This window comes from Rhinolophus sinicus, chromosome 4 (assembly GCF_057876585.1).
Source record: "Rhinolophus sinicus isolate RSI-liver-muscle chromosome 4, RSI-T2T, whole genome shotgun sequence".
NCBI classification, from domain to species: Eukaryota; Metazoa; Chordata; class Mammalia; order Chiroptera; family Rhinolophidae; genus Rhinolophus; species Rhinolophus sinicus.
In genome coordinates this window covers 34,275,642-34,298,061 of record NC_142504.1, presented here as the reverse complement: position 1 = coordinate 34,298,061, position 22,420 = coordinate 34,275,642, and positions in this window count along the sequence as shown.

The window sequence follows — 22,420 nt, the reverse complement described above, 5'->3', positions numbered from 1 at the left end:
ACCGGTCTGCTGGATAAAGGTACATCAGTAAGTGAAGGTAAACTACGTGCGCCTAGAGCGTTAGCGATTAACACAACAGCGCATGTCGTTCGGATGAATTGTTTCAATCAAACAAAATTGTATTTGGGGCACAGTCTCATTCCCCGCTACTCTCTGGGTATTTCTTGAATACACAAAGTACCCTTTGAAGTCAAGGAGAGTGTCATATAGATGAGATACCAGGGAGTAAAGAAATGTGAGGGGAAAAACAGGTCTGTGTTGTGTTTTGCAAGGGATAAGCAGGTGTTTAATACAGACATTATTTCTTATAGGGCTAAGAACTGCTTTTTTAGTGTCATCCAAAAGAGCAAAACCCATGTAACCTCTATGCAACATGACCTTTCGTTATGCAAGCACATTAAAATATGTCAGAATTGCTTTTGTCCATAACTTACACAACGCATCCTCTCTAGGGAAAAACATATATATATCCTACATTCTGTATACTGAGCGGTCCAAAAAAAAATAGCATTTCCCTTTTATTCCAAGAAAATAGGAATAGATAAATCCAGGATAGTAATTAACCAAAATAAAAGCTTTCTTCAACAAGTGTCCACACTCACCCTTCTCCAGAGCACAAGTAGAACAGGCCCAAGAGGAAAGATGAGGAAGCTTAAGCTGCATTTAAAATAGTGGCATGTGGGCCGGCCCGGTGGCTCAGGCGGTTGGAGCTCCATGCTCCTAACTCTGAAGGCTGCCGGTTCGATTCCCACATGGGCCAGTGGGCTCTCAACCACAAGGTTTGCCAGTTCGATTCCTCAACTCCCGCAAGGGATGGTGGGCAGCGCCCCCTGCAACTAAGATTGAACACGGCACCTTGAGCTGAGCTGCCGCTAAGCTCCCAGATGGCTCAGTTGGTTGGAGCGGGTCCTCTCAACCACAGGATTGCCGGTTCGACTCCGGCAAGGGATGGTGGGCTCTGCCCCCTGCTGCAACTAGAAATCGGCGGCTGGACCTGGAGCTGGGCTGCGCCCTCCACGGCTGGGACTGAAGGGACAACAACTTGACTTGGGGGGAAAAAAAAGGCCTGGAAGTACACACTGTTCCCCAATAAAAGTCCTGTTCCCTTCCCCCCACCCCCAAAAAAGAAGAAGGGCTTGTCATTAAAAAAAAAAAAAAAAAAAGATTTAAATAAATAAATAAATAAATAAAATAATAATAAAATAGTGGCATGTAACATTTATGGCTTCTTCTTCTCCCTCCAGCCCAGAGAGCAGTTGGCAGGAAGATCTTTAGTACACAGAACATTCTACTAGGCCCCTTGGGGTCCTATTAAAGAACGATGAGACATGAAGCCCATATTCAGAATAATACCAGTTTTCCCCCATTGGGCTCTATCCCTTCAACTTCTCAGCTCTAGGCATGGAGTGAGCAGCTTACGACAAATCTGTCCCGAAAACCTATCCAAAGTCCAAACTGGGCCGGGCCACAACCATACGGCAATATTTTAGGTTACACCTGATGAACTACACTTCCCTCTGGTATAGGACTCAAGTGTTTCTCAGTTTGGGTCCAGGAGATCGCTGAGTTTGTAACAAAGTGCAGTGGGTGGGAAGAAAATAAAGGCCAAGATCCAAAATGGGCCTTAGAACAGGGCGGCTGGCAGGTATAGAGCAGCAGAATGAAAGGGTGATAATGGGTGAGAAAGAAAAAGTAAGAGGTTCAAGACTATTGTCATAGTGATTATACCTGAGGGAAGGAATCTCCCTTTAAAAAAAGAGCTTGCTTTGCTTTCAAAGCTAAAAAGAAAGAAAATCATCACAATAGCTATTGTTTGTCATTGACTACCATGTGCTAGGTGCTATTTGAAAATGCATTACATATATTAATTTACTTAATTATAATCACCACAACAACTCTATGAGATAGATATTATTATTGTTATGCCCCTTTTACGGAGGAGGGAACTGAGGCATAGAGAGGTGAAAGTCACACAGCTAGTAAGTGGCAGAGCCAGGATGAAGACACAGATAGTCAAGCTCAGAGACCACTCGCTTTACCACGCCACATACTGCCTTTCAATAGAGAAAGCTAGGGGCCTATAATTCTTGTCTTAGCCCATATATTAATAGCACATACTTGTGCCTGGGTCTCTTGGTTACCACTAGGAAGCAAGGACCCCAGAGTAGCATGGTGGTCCTCTCTTACCTCTCAGCTTCTAACCATCACCCCATCACCACACATAGGGGGAAACAAGCTCTTTCAGGCCAGTGTGGGTATGCCGTATGGTTTATGAAAGGGTCCTATTTGGTCCTTTCTGTTTGACCCACTATTAAGCCCCCATAAAGCTTCCTGGTAAAAGAAAAGCTTCCTTAATGAGAAATTCCCCATGAGGGCAAACCTGTCATTCTCTCAGGCCAGATTGTCATGGAAACTTTTATAAAGAGGAGCTCAACACTCAAGTCTTCAGGCAGCAAAAGAATCCACACAGTTGTTCTTTTGTAAAATTATACAGATTTATTCATTGCCACAAGTGAGGCAATGACACAAGTTCCTTTTACTGATGAACAGAATTGGAGCATAATGACAGGAACAGTCAGAATTTAATTTGTCAAACCGCATGCCACGGAGCTAGCGTTCCTCATACTGCAGCCTTCAGATAGTCCAAACAATGTATTTTAAAAACAATCATTGGAAGAGAATTATGAAGAAATTGTGAGTTTAAAAAAATACATTGCTTTTTAAAATAATCCTCAGACATCTTAGTGTAAATAATAACAGGATCTTCTCTTCTAAAGCAGGAGTTAGCAAACTACAGCCCTTGGGCCAAATTGGGCTTCTTGCCTATTTTTGTGCAACCCAGAGCTAAAAATGGTTTTTGTATTTCCAAATGGTTAAAAAAAAAAAAATCAAAGAATATGGGACTAAGATGTTAAAATAGGGAGCATTCAAGATCTTGCTCCCTGGCATATGTCGTCAGTTGTCAGTTTGGTTCAAAAAAACTCTTATAAAAATTATCTTAAAAACAAAAAGACATGTTAAAATGATATGAAATATAATACACAAAGTTGTATTGGAACACAGATACGCTCATTCATTTACTTATTGTCTGTGACTGCTTTCACGCTACAAAGGCAAAAAGCCTAAAATATTTACTATCTGGCTCTTTACAGGAAAAGTTTGCCAACCCCTTTCTAAAATAATGATAAATATATTGCCCTGATAAATTTTCCACTGTCTAATCAGTGGATTGTAGTTTTTAATTGTTAGAAAACAGTGAAGAATTTTGTGACCTATTCCAGTAATTAATTTCTAAAAGCCTATTATTCACTCTAATGATAAGTTGTGATCCCTTAATTGTTTCAAGGGGCGTGTTTTCTCTTACACTGAAATGATGTCTGACTGATACAAACCAGGGCTTTTCTTCAAACGCCTGAGTGAAGCAAAGCAGAAAACATCCTGTGCACGCGTACATTCACTTGGCAGGAACGTTTTGCTGCTGAGCTTCAAACCAAAACATTAGAGCCAGTAAAGACAGAGCACGTGGGCTTCTGTTCCTGCCTCTTGCTTATTCCAAAATCCTCAAATCCACAGAAATATTTTGTGCAGCTTTTCATTACACATTTCAAAAGGAAAACAGGGTACCAGCCTTCTTTGGAAGCCATTGGGCTTGTTGTTGTTATTTAGGACTACCTTTTGACGGTGGCTGACCCATGAGAGTACAGCTGTCATATATGTCTCTTAGAAAGGAGTGATCTGTCAAGGATGCAACTGTCTCATCGTCATCTTACATACGTATAGGTAACGTCCTACCGTCTGCAGAGCTGATGCTCATCCACACTGCTCCCCAAACACATGCCGCTATAATTCTTCCAAATCTGGCATCATCATTGACTTCAAAAGTGGCTCCCTAAGCAAATGCTTTGGAGAAAGACACAAAACAGACTCACCAATTATTATAATTCAGGCATCTCCTAGGACTTCATAAATGTGCTGTAATAAATTATGTTATCTCCCTGAGTTACATGAAAGTTTTATTTGTATTCAAATGCTAAACTAAGCAGTAATTTCTTCATGGGAGGTACTGGCAAGGAAAAAAGGCCCTCCGTTGTGGGCCTAAGAGTCTGTGATCCAGTCCCAGGTCCGCTGTGTACCCACTCTATAAACCAAGACATTGGAGAAAATGTTCTACTCTTATGTCAACTCCACACTGTTCAAATATGTTTTACAGTGTTCCAGAATTCTATGGAGACGTCTGCCTTGTGATCTTAATCAGAAAATTATTCATGACTCATAGATCCCAAAGACTCCTTTAAACAAGTTTTGGGAACTGCTGAAGCTCAATCAACATCTTTAAAAGCTGTCTTAAAACATTCATTACAATCAAATGCAATATTTTTTCTCCCAAACAAAATGAAAACTTTCGTCTCTGACTCTCATTCAACCACCTCAAGAGATACTATTTACTTTAGTCTAGAAATATATTCATTTACAGAAGCAGTTTGAAAAAAGAAATAGGTTAGCAAGGAAATCTATTTAGCCAACCAAAAATTTCATCGGGTCTACTGAATCATGAATGCCACTGTTTGCTTTTGCTCGTCATTACTGACTCTGAGTCAAAGAAGAGAAACATCTTTACCACGAAACCAGATTTTTTGTTAAAAATTGAGCCAAACGGAATTTTTAGAAGTCGGAGGGGAGGCAGCACACATTTAATTAGGCGTAGGCTTGTTGCCTGATTTTCATTAGGCCGCTGCCTGATTCTGATGTGGCCCACTCCAAGTATTTTTAGGGCACTGGGCATGAAGACCAGTGCTTATTTTCATGGCTGTTTCAATTCATCAAGAAAATCCTTTGAAAGATGAAAGAAACTCTACATTTTTTCACCTGTTGTTCTTTCTTGTGTGTCTGTCACTTCCCTAGCCAAACTTGCTTCAAGCCAAACCAAATGCTTTCCAAACCTCTACAGCATTCCTTTGAAGATCTTAAGTATTTTCTTATGCTGACCAGTAGAGCTTCCAAATAAGGAATAAAAAAATAACGTCGTTCTTAAGCTATTTTTTAAAAATACCAGAAATGTAAAAACACATTCCAATATGTGCGAAAAAGCAAAATTCCTCTTCCCCAAGTTCAGAAGTCTTGAGCCAAATACACCTGATGTTCATTACCACACCCACAGCACATTGCTTATGTATGACAAAGTTCCTGCAAAGACCATATGCTATTTTATTATTACCACTTCACAAGTTTTCCCAGGCTCACTAGAAAAAGTGTTTTATAAGACCAGCCCACTGAGTGGGCTCATCTTACTACACTGATGAAATTTGGTTTGTTCTTTACTTGATTAACAATAAATATCTTTCCTTATTTCCAACAGCGCAGCAATTAGGACCCTGACCTGTCACCACCAGCTTCAAGTTTTGGCTTTCATCAAAAGAAAAGGAATTTGCCAAGAAGGAAAAACACAGTTCTACCTTCAAGCTAAAAATAGTTCTGTCTCCTAGACAATATGCACTTTCACACGGCTCCAGCAAACGTTCTTCAAGCAGCTTACAGGAGAGCCGAAGAGAAAATACACCACAGACCCTAGTTTCAGGTACTGGTTTAGCTGAAACAGATGCAAACTAGCAAAAGCTGATACCAAAAAGCAGAAAACACAGCCCAGTTGATACAAGAGGAAATGAGGCTTCACTAATCTGTTGATATTCTTTGAGGGAGTCAGAAATAGATAAGACAAAAGCACTGGACAGAGAGAAGTAATCTAAACTTCCTGAAACTTTTTTATAAGAGTCTACACTAAAGCCTTTATTTAAAAAAAGTTACATTATAAAGGTTACATTAAATAAGTATTCTTAAAAAGCAACAAAATTACAAAGAACAAAGTAGAGGCAATTCCCTAGATGGATCTTACTTAGCATAGTCATAGATTATCTAAATATTATAACAATTATTATTATAATATTTTAGATAATCGTTATTATTAAACGCATGCCATATCCCAGGCACTAAGCTCTTCATGTACGTTATCTTCTTCAATACTCTCAAGAGCATCACTAGACAGATAATATCATCCCAATTTTACAGAATAACCAAGGCTCCGAGAGGTTAAATAATTTGCACAAGAATACTGCTAGCAAATGATGCTAAACTAAGAGTAGTTCGTTAAAGTACTATTCAGCAGGAACTTGAGGTCTCTGAAGTTTTTTCATAGTGACAAAGTCATTTAGATATCTATCATGTTTTCTCATCACATGTATTTATTTCTCTAAGCCATAGCAACTAATAAATAATCAATGGTTTCCTCACTCCCAGAGGGATTAGGAATCTGTCATAGATCAGTTCTCCAATTCTTCTTCATTCTGGATGTTTATCAAATGTGCGTAAAGTTAATTCATTCAATGAAAATTATTGAGCACCTACTATGGACCAGGTAGTATATGACTGTCCTAAAGCTGATTGGGGAAAGAGATGAAAGAATTTATCCATATCAACCAGACTGTTTCACCTGCTGCTAGAGTTTGCTCAGTCCTCATAGGCCTTTGGGAACAAATGAGGTGGCATTTATCAGCTAACCCAGATTTCATGGTTTTTCCCCTTAACTCATCAGGACACACCCATCAATCAAGCAGTGCCCAAGCAACTCTAGTAAATCCCTGGGGCATCTCACCTGTGGTAAGGAACAAGCCTTGTCAGATAGCACATGGCTTCTAACTCCTGCGCCCTTTTCCAACCCTCACCACAGACACTGCTGGAGCTGGAAGAGAAGCCCCCTCCTACCCCCTTGATTGCATTACATTCTATTAGAGGGTTCTCTAAGTAATTTTGCTTGTACCTCCAGTGCCCAACAGGGTTCTAGCAAAACAACTCCTTTCATTTTAATTTATAGCTTTCACTTCAACTCTGTTAAGGATCGAGACATGATTTAAAGGGAGGGCAGCCTAGAGACAAATTTGAGTCATAGACACCATACCATCTCAGGATGGCCCCCTCCTCTGATGACTAAGGATTGTTACTCGGTCAAAGCGTCACTCCTGGTTTCCTCATCCCTTATAATAATGATCTCCCAGGACGATCTTCAGTCCTTTTACAAAGACGTCAGACGTGCCCTGCCCACAAGTCGTTTTAACACGCCCAGAACATGGTTGAACCTCAGTAGAAGCCACCATATATACTTATGGCCATGTTCAAACAACCACCCTCACCCCCACCACACACACACACACACACACACACACACACACACACACACACATGCCTTCCTAGGAAATAAGTGCCTTGGGGTAGGGGTGAGAGTTCTAAAGATGGAACTAAATTATTCCTGTTTTGATAATGCTTACTGGGAGATTTGGGGGGCAGACAGAATATACTTTCAGGTATGCTCCTAGTGGACCACCAGGAGACAATGACAATGGTCATCCAAGAACTACAAAAATCAATTAAGTTCTGGCAGGATGGCTCTAAAATGGGAATTTAGATGACAAGCAGGAATTAACCTCAAAAAGCCCAAAGCACTAATGATCTGTTTTCATGGTATCTAACAGAGTGAATTATAACTTTAGAGAACGGAAGTCCAGCCTCCTGAAATCTGAAAACTACATCTTCTGCAACAGACAATTGGTGTCCCACAGATACCACCCTGACCCATTCCTGTAGCTTTGGTTGCCTGGATCCCTTCACAAAACAATGGGTTCCTACCTCAACCATCTGTGTCTTTTTGCTTTTGGACTTCCTCTGCCTGCAGGTGCATGTGCTGCCCACTCCCAGGGTAAACCAGAAACGGTGGGGACTTCAATCTTCCAGGGCCAACCCTGCACCCATGATCTGCACAGGATGGCGGATAAATGCCGCAGCTTCCTTGCTGGAACTGCACAGTCTCTTAGAGGGTGCCTGGCAGGATTGAGTGCCAGGTGCCCATAGTGTAACTACTCCTGAAAACGCTCTCTACAGACTTTCCTCCCGTCTCTGTTTTCTTCTTCTTCTTTTTTTAATTGGGGAACAGTGTGTTTCTCCAGGGCCCATCAGCTCCAAGTTTTTGTCCTTCAATTTAGTTGTAGAGGGCGCAGCCCAGCTCCAAGTCCAGTGGCTGCTTTCAATCTTTAGTTGCAGGAGGCGCGGCCTGCCCATCCCATGCAGGAATTGAACCAGCAACCTCGTTGCTGAAAGCTCACACTCTAACCAACTGAGCCATCCAGCCGCCCCTGTCTCTGTTTTATATCCCAACTCCCTCAATGTGCTTCCCGGAATCACTTCAAAAATAAACTACCTGCCCCCAAATCCTTGTCTCATGATCTGATTTAGGGGGGAAAAAAAAACTAAGATGACTTCTTTTGGGTAAAATTCTCTAAAATACGAGTTAACCCACTATATCTACATAAGAAAGCAAAGAGTTTTGAAGGGGGAAAAAATACAAATTTCAGAGAGCTCAGGACCTTTCCTCTACCCAGCTTCATCATTGGGTAGTGACTTGAGTCCAAGGCTAATGAAGAGAGAAAAGCTTCCAGGCAAGATCCTTGCACAGATCCAAGCCAGAATTTTTCAGGGAAGATAAAGGGAAAGAAGGAGGAATCACTCTTTGCTTCTCAATTTCATCCTCTGTTTCAGGGAGGCATGATCTAGAATCATCCAATTGAGACAGGAATGGGAATTTTATTAATATAAAATTTCATGATGCCACGTACTGCCTGGGAAATGGATCTTGGAATCATTGCATATCATTCCATCAAAGCATCATTCAATGCTACTGCAAGCCTGACTCACAAAATGATGGCCATCTCTGAGAAGAGCATTAGAAACAAATCTGAGCATTACAAAAACAAAATTTTCCATTTTAAAAGTCAAATTACAGCAATGTTGAATCCACTGGATGTATTAACCACACAATAAAAAAATCATTATTCAACATTGAGTGTCTAGAGAACAGGCATCACCTAGCTGGGAATCTGGGGTAATAGAGAAAAAAGGGAAATGTGTTACAAAAGTCAAAAATAAATAATTTGTAATCCCCAGCCTCAAAGAACTCAAAGTCAGAGGAAAACATAATGATAAATAATTAAAATAATCAAAATGCATTAAGTGTCATCATTCAGTGCTATTGCCATGGAGGACAAAGCATTTCAGTAAATATTTGTTGAATAAATAAATGACCTAACTCTGTAACGGAAGGCATATTCATAGAGAATTTTTAAAGACGAGCAGTTCTTCACCAGAGGAAGGGATGAAGGGTCATTCCAGAAGAAGGAATAACATATAACTAGAAAAGATCTAGAATATACCATCAGTCTAGTCATCACTAATTCTCAAATTGGGCTGCACATTGGAATTACCTAGGAAATTTTTTTTAAAAACTAATGTCTGGGTCACATCTCCAGAAACTCTGACTGAACCGGTATGGGTCAAGGCCTGGTACTTGAGTTTTTTAAACTTGCCCAGTGTTTCTAACATGCAGTAAAGTTTAAGAGCCACCACTGGACCATCCTGCAAATGTCCTTCATTCTGCCTTGTTACCATTCCCACCAACAATACTCACTAAATCTTCCAGTAAGTCACAAAGATTGAACGTGACAAGTTTCAACAAATTCATTGGAGCTCTTTTTGTCCTGTGTGTTGCCTATCTCCTCAGTAAAAATTAGACGACCCAAAATTAGCCCCATAATAATGACAGGCAGTCACACGTAGAAATGAAACAAAAGGGACAAAGGGACGAATGGGTCTTCTTAGTCCCGTCCCATCACCTGCCATGCGCCCAAGCTCTGCCAGAGGACCTTACAGTGTGCTAAAGGCACAGTTTCCACCTTCCTTCTCTCACTTCCAGTCCAGTCCCTCAGCTCCTGATGCTTTTATTATAGCAAGGTATTATAAATCGTGTGAAGGGAAATCCTCCCTATTTGCTTTGGAGTTTACAAAATGATGCCCCTGGGGACCACAGAGACATTCATGTGACATAGTTTCAGAACAGGAAGAACGAGTTTGCTTTGGGACAGTACAGAAATTATAAGCTGCACTGTCGACGTGGAGATCAGAGTGCTGCTGTCAACACCACATCTCCTTTGCGCCTTTAGGGACAGGTTAAAGCGGGATTATGGTTTGTGCCCAGTAGGAGCTAGGATGGCAGGAAACACTCATATAAAAGAATTTTTCCTAATGGCAACTTAAACAAGTTTCTTTCTGCTTAGAAACTGAGCATTCATTTCTTTTTTAGGACATAGTCTTTTTGTGTGTATGTCACAATAACTTTCCAACAAAGGTCACAGGGGAAGGAGTATTATTCCGTGTGACATTGAAAAACCTACCTGCTATCAGCTGCTTCTGAAGGTCATTCGTCCTGGCAAAATGAGCATGCAGCAAAATCAGGGCTGGAACTGCCTTTCCGGCAGGCTCACCACCGTTCCTTCCTCTCATTCATTCGTTCCATTACTGAGTTCTGACTGTAAACTGTACTTTGGAGGACATTGTAGATCAATGTTTCCAGATCTCTTGGATGATAAAATCTCCCTGGACTTTTGTTAAAAATACAGGTTCCAAGATCCCACTACAGTCCCCTTGAATCAGAATCTTCAGGGGGGAGGCCATGAGAATCTGTACTCCTAACAAGCACTTAGGTGAGTCTTATCCCATGAAAGTTTGGGGTGGTTGGTACCTCTGCCCTTGGTGAACTCTTACGCCTCATAGTTCCAGGATTCCAGTTCATGAAGGTCTCTTCTAGTTAGATTTCTCAATGAAATGATGTTACCTCTATCAGCCATTTCCAGAACTCCATGTTCCGTGAAATGCCAAGCCCACCCACAATTCCTTAAAAAGTCAGAAACAATGCATATTTAGCATTTAAGTCACTGTCTTTCTTTCTTAGGCTATTTTTTTTTTTTTTTTTTGTCCGTAACCAAATGTTTCAATGCTGACAGACAATCCAACCATCACATTAAATGTATCATTACAGGTTTTTCCAATGTAACCTTGTTGTGTGTGTGTAGCTGTATCTTATCAGTGTGTGTGTGTGTGTGTGTGTGTGTGTGTGTGTGTGTGTGTTTGTGTGTGTGTGTGTTTAAACAAAATACAACTTTCAACAGCAATTTCATGGGTGAGATCAGCTGGAGTCCCATGGTATGAGATGGAATTCCGAAAGGGTTGTGAAGTACTTAAATGATTGAAAACCTCTGTTCTATACATTAACTGGCCATACGTAGCTTCAGAGAAGCCCTACTATATTCCTGTTCTGCAGACCCACAGACCATCTAGTCATGCTGATGCATCTACTCCCAGCCATGGCAAATTTACAATGCAAACAATTTGCATCAGTTGTCTTGGGTGGCAACAAATTATGACTTTACTCAGCAAGCTGCTGCCTCTTAAAGGCTGCCTGCTGCAAGTAATAATCAAATGCTAGCATCACACAGGCAGGAAAGTGACCAAGAGAATGTGCTAGGAGAGATTAGAATGCATCTCCTGCATCTATTTTCCTCTCATAAACTGTGGCCTCGGCAGCTGCAAGTGTTGTCGTTTGTTGTCTTTTTTTTTTTTTTCCAAAGGCCATTTTGTCTTATCTGATGCTGAAATTCTGCCACACAGCTTTGAACACTGAAGCATTGGAATGAGAAATCAGTTGGAAATTTGTTTGTGTCTCTTCCTATGCTTGACATTTCCACACTGATAAGATACAGCTAAATATTGACTTTTTGGTTAAATTCGGATTAGGTGTCTGGTCCATGAGCATTGATTGTGAACTATTATCTTTCTTCTCCTTTAGGGCACTGACTTCTCTTACAGAAATAGAAAAGAAAAAAAAAGGGGGGAAATGGTTGTCTGAAGTCTTGTCATTAATTACTTATTTGAAGGACTTTTCTGAGCTGTGATAAAAATTATTATTGACTTTTGAGATACAGGGACATTTTTGTTGAAGATGGTGTTGGTGAACATCAGGACATATTAAAAATCAGATTTGTACACTTGTAGGTTATTCACATATGTCTTCAAATTTGTTCATGGAGGAAAATGCCACCCTATTATCAATGTGAGTGCACAAACCAGATAACTGGTCGACTTCAATTATTTATCAGTGAAATACATATCACTGCCATACTACAATCAATAGGTGAAGATCAATTCAGCCAACACAGACCCAATCTAGTGGATTAAGCTTCCTTTTACCATCCTGCTTGGCATAGAACTGTTAAGAGAATCTAAGACACAGATGATTGTGCCTCCCTAAACCCTTCATGAGTTTCTGTATTGTCTCCCAAAGGAAACTATAAATTCCTTGAAAGCAGGATAATCCTTAATTGATTTCCCAAGATGCAACAGTCCTAGTCCTCTGAAAGTATTTTCTTGTTATCCCACCAACTTAAAAAATTAAATCCTATTCAGAATGCTCTCCAAGTCAAATGCTCAGCCAAATGAGCAGATACTGTGGCACCATAGAGAGTCAAGGCATGGTCTCTGTTCCCACGGAGTTCACAATTTATTTATAAAGAAGGTAATACAGAATTATTTACTGAAATGATGTAGCAAAGGAAAAATCACTGAGCTCAGAGGAAAGAACCTTCACAGTGGGCTAGAATGGTGATTGCAGCCTTTATGGGTAGATTAGCACTGGAAGAATTTAGCTACCTTAAGAACAAAGGCATTCCAAGTTTTCTATAAGATAGAACATTCTGAGTGGTTTGCCCACCTTACCCACCAAGATTAAAATATTTTATGTAATGAAAATTTTAGTTTAGGACCCAGGTGCCTGGCTTGCTTGTAGTTTTCTAAGCAAAACAAACAAATGAAAAATTGGACATTATTATCTTTGTTACTGCTTTGGTAAGGCAGCTGAAATCTAAAATATAAATACATGCATGAACCACATGATATAGCTTATATTTGTTTTTGATCTACAGAAGTTTCAGTTTCACATTATTCAAGCATACATACACACATGTGCATAAGCACACACACATATACATATATAATATATACATATAACATATATGCATATATGTTATATGTATATACTACATATAATATGCGCTTACACGGTGGAAAGTTCATGAACTTAATTGTCCGACCTCGTATACATATATACATATATGTACTCAGTGCAAAACTCCTCACCTTTGTTTGAACAAAATTCCCTAACTTCTAATTTTTTCTTGTATTAACATCTAACAGGCAAGTAATAAACTCTCAATAAAGCCATATCTATCAACACTATTAATATGTATGAGGTCTCACAATTAAGGTCTGACAATTATAACAATGTTGCTAATCTTTTTTGATGTTGGAGGGATTATTCATTATGAATTTGTACCAACTGGACAGTTAACCAAGTTTACTATTTGGAAGTGCTATAAAGGCTGCGTGAAAAAGTTAGATGACCTGAACTTTTCGCCCACAATTCATGGCCCTTGCATCACGACAATGCACCGGCTCACAAGGCACTGTCTGTGAGGGAGTTTTTAGACAGGAAACAAATAACTGTATTGGAACACCCTCCCTACTCACCTGATCTGGCCCCCAATAATTTCTTTCTTGACCCAAAGATAAAGGAAATACTGAAAAGAAAGCATTTTGATGACATTCAGGACATCAACGGTAATATGACAACAGCTCTGATGGCCATTCCAGAAAGAGTTCCAAAATTGCTTGGAAGGGTGGACTAGGCTCTGGCATCAGAACATAGTTTCCCAAGGGGAGTACTTCAAAGTGATTAAGTGATTAATTAAGTGACATTCAGCAATGAGGTATGTAGCACTTTTTCTAGGATGAGTTCATGAACTTAATTGTCCAACTTCGTATTATTATAAAGTCTGTTCTCAGTATCTATATAATAAACCTGACTTGCCAAAAAGAATATTTGATGATTCAAGTTGTGAATAATGAAACAAAGAATTTGATTCATATTCGGATGGGTAGTTACGTTAGCCTTTCACCCTTAGAAATCCATACCCAAATCTACCAGTAATCAGGAACGAAAGAAATTGAAGGTCTTGAGCCATCTGTCCACTGAATATGTCACCTACAGGACAAAAGCACAAACAGGTATGAGAGTTTCAGCTAATGAACATAAAATAATAAAATAAAACAAAACAAAATAGACCATTGTTGCATATCTGTACCTCAGAGGGAAGAGAAGCACAAAAACATCTGGCAATAAAGTGAGCATCACAGAACGAATTTTGCCTGGTCTTCTGTATAAAAAGGGGAGTCCATTTTGGGCTTCAGACAGTTTATAATTCCAAACTCAGCAAACCAAGGGGAAAGACTCCAAGGATTTCCAACACATGTGGCTCAGCCATTTGAGTAACTACATATGATAAAATAAGGCAGTGTGGAGGTTCCTCATAACATTAAGAACAGAATTACCATATGACCCAGCAATCCCTCTCGTGCGTATCTACCCAAAAAACCTGAAAACATTTATCCATAAAGACATATGTGCTCCAATGTTCACTGTAGCTTTACCTATGGTGGCCAAGACATGGAAACAACCAAAGTATCCTTCGATAGATGATTGGATAAAGAAGATGTGGTACATATACACAATGGAATACTATTCTGCCATAAGAAAAGATGAAATAGTACTATTTGCGACAACATGGATGGATCTTGAGATTACAATGCTAAGAGAAATAAATCGGATAGAAAAAGTAGAGAACCATATGATTTCACTGATATGTGGTATATAAAACTGAAAACAACAAAAGAACAAGACAAACAAATGAAGAAACAAAAACTCATAGACACAGACAATAGTTTAGTGGTTACCAGAGGGGGGGTAAAGGGGGAGGGGACTTGAAAAGAGGGTAAACGGGATCAAATATATGATGATGGAAGGAGAACTGACTCTGGGTAGTGAACACATAATGTGAGATATAGATGATGTATTATAGAATTGTACACCTGAAATCTATGTAACTTTACTAATAATTGTCACCCCAATAAACTTTAATTAAAAAAATAAAAAATACAATAATAAAATAAAAATTAGTGTATTCCAGAAACCAGGTTAGTGCTTGTGATCCACCTTGGGCTCTAAATCTATGTTAGATCAGAGTTTCTCAAACTGGGGTAGGCTGACCCATTTGGGGAGATTTGCATATTCTCATTGGAATATAGTACTGAGAATTTATGTGCCATATTCATTTCCATGAGAATCTAAAGTAAGCCTATTCTGAATCATCTGGGTGACCACCTGATAACCAAATGCCACCTCACAGACCCTGTTTGTCTCTGTGTTTGCAATCAGATGGGTGCCAAGCTGTCCCACTGTAATTGTCTCCAGCTAATTAGCAATGAACAGAGGTACACTTCAGAGGTAAACGAGGCTTTTACACCAAGTGTGGGCCAGATGACTTCACAGTATGCGGGAGGAACAAAGGTGTTTCAAAGAAAAGAGTGGTGAGAGAATTGCATCATCTCGTGGCTCTCAGTGGGAAAGGCAGACCAAACCCAAGAGAACCTGAGCCATAGTCGCTAACACTGTGCATCACATTACATTACTTATGCTAATTTAAAGTTTGTTGGTTTTGCAGAGGGGAGGGTTGTATGTAATTTGTATATTTCTTTTAATAAGAACTATAAGCCATGAGAGTTCAAACAAAAGAAGTGTATGCCTAGTTTGAGTTTGTACATATTTAAGGAGCATTTGAATTTGAAGGATTTAAATCAACAATGGGTAATGCAGGAATTTTTAAGGTGTGTGTCAAATAGGAACAGTTTTTAGCATATGAAAAGATGCTCCTCATCACTCATAATGAGATATGAAAATTAAAACCATAAAATAAACTTTGCCATCTTATATAAAATTACAAATCTCTTGGCATATGTACTTCCTATCACCTGCTCTGTTTGTATTTCTCCAGAGCCCTTGTTATTATCTAACATACTTTTATTTTGTTTATTTATCATGTTTATTGTCTATCTTTTCCCTACTGCACCCAGAATGTAAGCTTCTGGAATTTTGACCGTGCTATTCACTGTAGCATCTTCGGTTGTCTAGAATGGCAAGTGGCATCTAATAGGCACTGGATTATTTGAAGAATAAATGAAGTAATTAATGAAGACCTATGGTCCAGCAATTCCCCTCCTAAACACATAGCCTAGAGAAACTCCCTTGTATACACAGAAGCATGAGCAAGGCAGTATCGTTTCCCATAGAAGGAAAATTAGAGAAATCCTAAATGTCCTCAGTAAAGGAATGAAATAGTGTGGTGTGAACATACAAGGGAATTTAGCAATTAACATGATTTACAATTTACAATTAAATGGATAAAAATTGAAAATTTTGCAAGAAAAAAGAAATGAATTGCAGACAGATACATGCAGTAATGTATAAACAGCTAGAAAGAAAAGTTCACCTCAGAGTAAAGATAAACTCAAGACAGGAAGGAGACAGAAGGAATAGGAAGGGTAAAAGGAAGGCTTGATTATATCGATAACTTTCATTACTTTAAAATGTTTTACATAAAAAAATATGGCAAATATTAATATTTGTGAAATTTGGGTAGTGGGCACATAGATGCATATTATATTTTTCTCTGTATTTCTCTGATGCTTAAAATGTTTCATAATTTTTAAAAAGCATTTTAATATAAGTAAAAGTAACTATTAGTTTCTTTTCCTGCATTAATAAGTAATGACAGCCCTCCTCTATGATAATGACGATGAACATAAATGATTTCTCTTCTTTTTCCTCCCTTTCTCTTTTCTTCTGTAAGTCCTATTATTATTAACAGCTACTATTTTCTCTTTCTATCATGCTTCTTTCCACAAATCATTTGATAAGGCTTACAACAAAAAATATGAATAACAATCTAACAAGGTTTTAAAAAGCAATATGTAAATAGGCTAGCTATTAAAGTAAACATTAATGCCATAATTGAGCTTCAAATTTTGCTCCAAGCTTTTTGGAAGCTGAAACGACAAGCAAACACACCAAGTAATTACATACTAGGTCTCATTGGTAAAAAGGGTACCTTGGGGAAGACAAAGCTTTTCCTGGGATTAAATTCTCCAAGAAATCTCTTACGTGCAACTTGATACAGTTTTGGGGACAGTAACCTGGACAATGTCCTCAAGAGCATTTTAACTAAAATAAAAAGTTGATTTCATGTTCCTTTTCTTGCAACAACTTAAAAAAAATAATAACTGAGGACATAATGTGTTAGTACAGTTCAGGGAAGGGCATTCATTCTTTAGAAGCTAAAGTAACATATGCCTTTAGTCATCTAACTAAATCCAAAGATAAAATGCCCAAGTGGGCAGGCAGGGAGCATGTCTCTTAGATAATTGTTCCTAAATATAATTTCCCTTAGACAAGCTATTGATAGATGGAAACCAAGCATCCATCAATTAAAGATTATAGTCACAGACCCAGACCTGTAGCTAAGTTATTGAGCAAGAGTGGGAAGCTTTAAGTAACACTTGCCTTTTTTTTTAGAAATCACTTCAAAAAGAAACTTTTAAAATAAAGAACTGATTCATCATAGGCTCCAACTGACAGGAATCTATTTTTTCTTTTATATTTGTCTATTCTTTAAGTCTAAAAGAAATGCTATTCAGAGTCCTAAGTCCAGATTTGTCAGACCAAGGGTTATGCATGCCAGGGGGTGCTGTGGTTCACTGGTAGCATTTTTTATGTCTTTTCTAATGCCTGTAGTGTAGCAATATATTACAGGGGTTTAGGTTTAGGTTAGTCCCAACAAAAGACTGTAATTAAAGACCTGCTTATCCATTGACTATGTCTGCTACCACCGGCAAAAACAAAGGGAAGACAACGAATATCCAACAACACTGAACTTAAGGTAGAAAATCAACTAAAGGTATAAAGAGCTTGCAGTAATAATAATAATAATAATAATAATGATGATGGTCACTTCCATTTGCATCACCCTTTTGCGCATGGTCTCCTCCAATGATCACAACAATCCTGTGAGATGGTTAATAGTAAAAAATTGAACAGTAATGAAACTGAAGCTTTGGACCACTTGGTGACTTGACCCACATCAGAGTCAGTCAACAGCACAGTCAGAACTTCAACTCATGAGTCCTGGCTGCAGACCCAGCTGACTTGCTAAAGTTCCAGTATAGCCATGCACTCTTTGGTGAGAGAACCAAGGTCCAGGACTGCGTCCCCTTCTTTTTCAAGAACAAGACTTTGTGATCTTCATTCCATGTGTCACATGATTGGGAAGATCGTACATGGACATTGCTCATAGGTCTTCCCTACTCCAACTCTCACGGACGGAAAAATTAAGCTTCCCTCAGAATCACATCATCTCTTAAAGACGGAAACCAATTACAAAGAGGGAGTTTCTGCTGGGCAGATTTTTTAAGGTGAGTTGATGAATTGCAATTGAAATGAACAAAATCAGAAACATGAGCCAGATGCACATCTGAAAGCTGGTAGGCAATCACTTCTTAAGTGATATGCAAAAGGGTTGGTCTCCTTTCAGAAATGAAACTCATAGTTTTAATGGATTCACAAGCAGATTCATAAGGATTGTTTTCAAACAAAAATTATGCTTTCCTTTTAAGTTTGTTTCTCCTATATTTGGAGCTCAGTGCTATAGGATAAAAGTACTTTCTTCAAATACAGAATTTAGCTTTATGCCTATTTAATAATTAAAGGTAATCTAAAAAAACATAGAGGTTTCCAGATCTGAACTGCTCATATTTTCAACCTCTCTAGTCTAAAGCTACTTTCAGCAGAAGGAAGGAAGCAAAGAAATGGCTGCCCTTGCTAAAGCAGTGTGTGAAGGCCCTGGGACCCATTTCACAATGTAAGCAAGACATTCTTGTCCACAAGCATCAGGATCACTTACTTTCAAATACAAGATCAATGTAGCTAAGGAGCTGGGGGAGTCTGGAGCCCAGAAATACATTAAATGACTTGCCTAATTTTAAACCATTGATGACCTCCATTTATCCAAATGCGTAAGACACACTATTTTGTGGCCCTCCCCACCCCCAATTCACTTTGTTTTGTTTTGTTTTTTGCTCACTCAAACTGACTAACAGGTATCAGACCTGATACCAACCAGATTTCAACAGTATCTAAATCTCTCCTGGGCAAACAAGTGTGTGTTTTAAATTAGTCATCATAAATATGACTCCAGAAGGTAATATTGTTCTAACAAAGAATGCCCTGGTATTAGCAAAATACCTGTTCCCCTAGAGATTAAAGCAACTACCCAACTGCAATCAAGCATATGGAGTTTCAGGTCATAAAAAAGAAAGGAGCTGGAAACACTAAAATAAGATTCAGGTACCATACTTAGTGGGGGTTACATAGAAGTGTCCGTGCTTGATGAGAAATGCATGGCAGGCACAACAGGAGGAAGACATTTCTGCTAGAGGAGCACACTTCTCTGTCCACATCTCATAGCCTGAGGCTGTTATTAGGACTCAGAAAAGAAATACCATCTTTCTCAGTGATGATTTATATTTTCCAGAGCAGGAAAGCCAGTGCTAAAATCAATGAAATAACTTGCCTGAACAACCATAACAGACAGCTAATTTAGTGCTAACCATGTTGGTTAATGACAACCAGAAGCCTGTTATTTGTCAAATTTAAAATGCATGAGAGAAAGCATCGTTTTAATTGATGTATTGTTTTTATCTTGGGCCTGCTAAAAACCCTTTAGCGTGGTATTAGGCAGAATAAAATCAAGGAGTTGCGGAGAGGGGTCAACTCCTAATAGCAAAGAATCACAGTAAGTGTTCAACGAAGATAATCACATGTCATTATCCCATAGCTCGAGTAAGAAGGGGACCCTGTGGCATCACAAACTCACTCATGTGGAGGAACTTGCCTAATTCTCACTGGGGTTTACCACTTTTCTCCCTGGGACAGGTAACTTAGAATAGCCGCCGCATAGATTCAAGGTCTTAGAGTAGAAACAAGACAGCAGACATCACTTACTACAACCTCCTGCTCAAGGCAGCAACCCTAACAGATTCAGTCATTTATTCAATAAATATTTTGAGTACCTACTATGCACCAGCCATTATACCATACACTATATTGTGTTTTGAACTAAATAGGCAACTATCCCAACCTCATGAAGATAACAGTCCAGTGGGAGAGACAAAGTACATGTAAACACAGGAATAATTACAGATTTTGAGATAGTCTATGAAGGAAATCAACACATGCTGGTGTAGAAAACAAAACAGGGCAGAGGAAATTCGACAACCGTGTTTCTCCGAAAATAAGACCAGGTCTTATATTAATTTTTGCTCCAAAAGATGCATTAGGGCTTATGTTCAAGGGATGTCATCCTGAAAAATCATGCTAGGGCTTATTTTCCGGTTAGGTCTTATTTTTGGGGAAACACGGTATGTATAGGGTGGTCAGGCAGATCCTCTCTGGAAAGGTAATATTTAAACTGACTCCTAAAAAAAATTTTTTTTTCCACACAAGGAGCTGAGAGAACACCAATTCCAGCTTCCAGTCAGAGGAAATGGGCAGTGCCAAGACTCCGTGAGGTTAAGTATCTGGAGCATAGCAAGGAAAGGGATATAGGTAAGGTTAAAGACCTGGGCAGAGGTCAGATAATACGTCCCTGTTGACCACGATATGGAATTTGGATTTTACCTTAAATGCAATTAGTAAGACTTTCAGCAGATGAGTGACAGGATGTGACTTATACTAAAAGGATGCTCCACCGTATACCATCTCCCATGGCATAGGAATGCCCCTATGTAAACTGGCAAACTGTGTGCCAGTTGTTTTAGAACCTCTAGACTCCTCATGGCCCATGTGATTATCATATTTTTTTTAACTAAGGAAGAATATGTGCCTAACAGTTCATCCTGTAATAACAGTAGCCATAGTAGTAGTAGCAGTAGCAGCTAATTATGAAGTGCTTCCTATATGACAAGCACCATTTTAAAGGTTTTACATGTATTAGCTCATCTAATCCTCACAAAAATCCAATGATGTAGGCCCAGTTTTTACAGATCAGGAAACTTAAGCAACTTGTGCAGTAAGTAAATGCTTTCTATTTCAATGATTTCTGATCTTTATTATTTCCTTCCTCCTACTTTTTAGGGGTTTAATGTTCTCTGTCTTTCTCTAGATCCCTGAGGTAAATACTTAAACAAAATGCATTGTCAATCTTTCTACTTTCCTAATTTATGCATTAATATTAAATTTTTCCTCTAATCACAGTTTTAGTTTCATCCCCAAAATGTTGATAATTTTTTATTATAATTTAGCTCAAAATGTTTTCTAGTATCCACTGAAATTTCATCTTTGATCCAAGATTTATTCAAAAGTGTGCCACTTAATGTCCAAACATTGGAGAAGTTTCTAGTTATTTTTCTATTAATTGAATTCTATTTTAATTCCTCTGTGGTAAAAGAATATTCAGTAGGATTTCAACACTTTGAAGTTTGTTGAGACTTGTTTTCATCCCAGAATACAGTCTACTTTTGTAAATACTGCATGGGCATTTGGAAAAAGGAGCATTCTACAGTTGTAGGCAGTGTTCTATGAGTGTCAATTAGGTCAAGTTGTTTAATGGTATTGTTCAAATTTTCTACATTCTTACCAGGTCTTTGTGAATGTACCAATCAGTTACTGGGAGAGGGTACTAAAAGCTATGTGGCTGTTTAATCTTGTCAGTTTTTGCTTTATGCATTTTGAAGTTATATTATGTGCAATTGTTTTTTTCTTGTTTAATTGGCCCTTTCAGCATTAAGAAATATCTCTTTTTATTTCCGGTAATATTTTTTACTTTATAGTCTACTCTGATATTATAGCCACATTAGCTAGCTTTTGGTTATTATTTATATGGTCTATCTTTTCCATTATTTTACTTTCAATCTATCTATTACCCTTTATTTAACAAATGGTTCTTATAAATAGGACACAGTTGGGTCTAGTCTGACAACATTTACCTTTTATTTAGGTATTTAGTCCAATTACTTTCAATAGGATTATTGATATACTATAGGCTATCTTTTGATATTTTTTCCCATATTCATCCCATCTATTTTTTTTGTCCCTTATTCTGCCGAAATGTTCTGCCTTCTTTTGTATTAATCAAGTATTTTTCATTATTCCTTATTGAGCTCCTATATTGGCTTTGTGTATTGTTCTTTTGGTAGTTGCCCTAGAGATTGAAATATCTCTTCCTCTTCCTCTGTCATAGCTCCTGGCTAACACAAGCCAAACACCGCATTGCTTCATATCTCTAGTGCATCAGGACTAGAGTTTGTCTTCCACAATATCATGTGGTGTTTTCATCAACATATGACAATTAATTGTATGAATTTTTTTTGTCTGTGGGTCTCATTTGTCCAGGCAACTCCGTTAACTAAATTTCGATACGTTTTTGAGAAAATCCTTTCTGTCTTCTTCATACAAGATATTGTAGACACTTGTGTTATCCAGGTCCTCTTGCTTATATTGAAGGTATTGTGTGACATTTTCTGACACAAGTACAATGTTTCCATCACA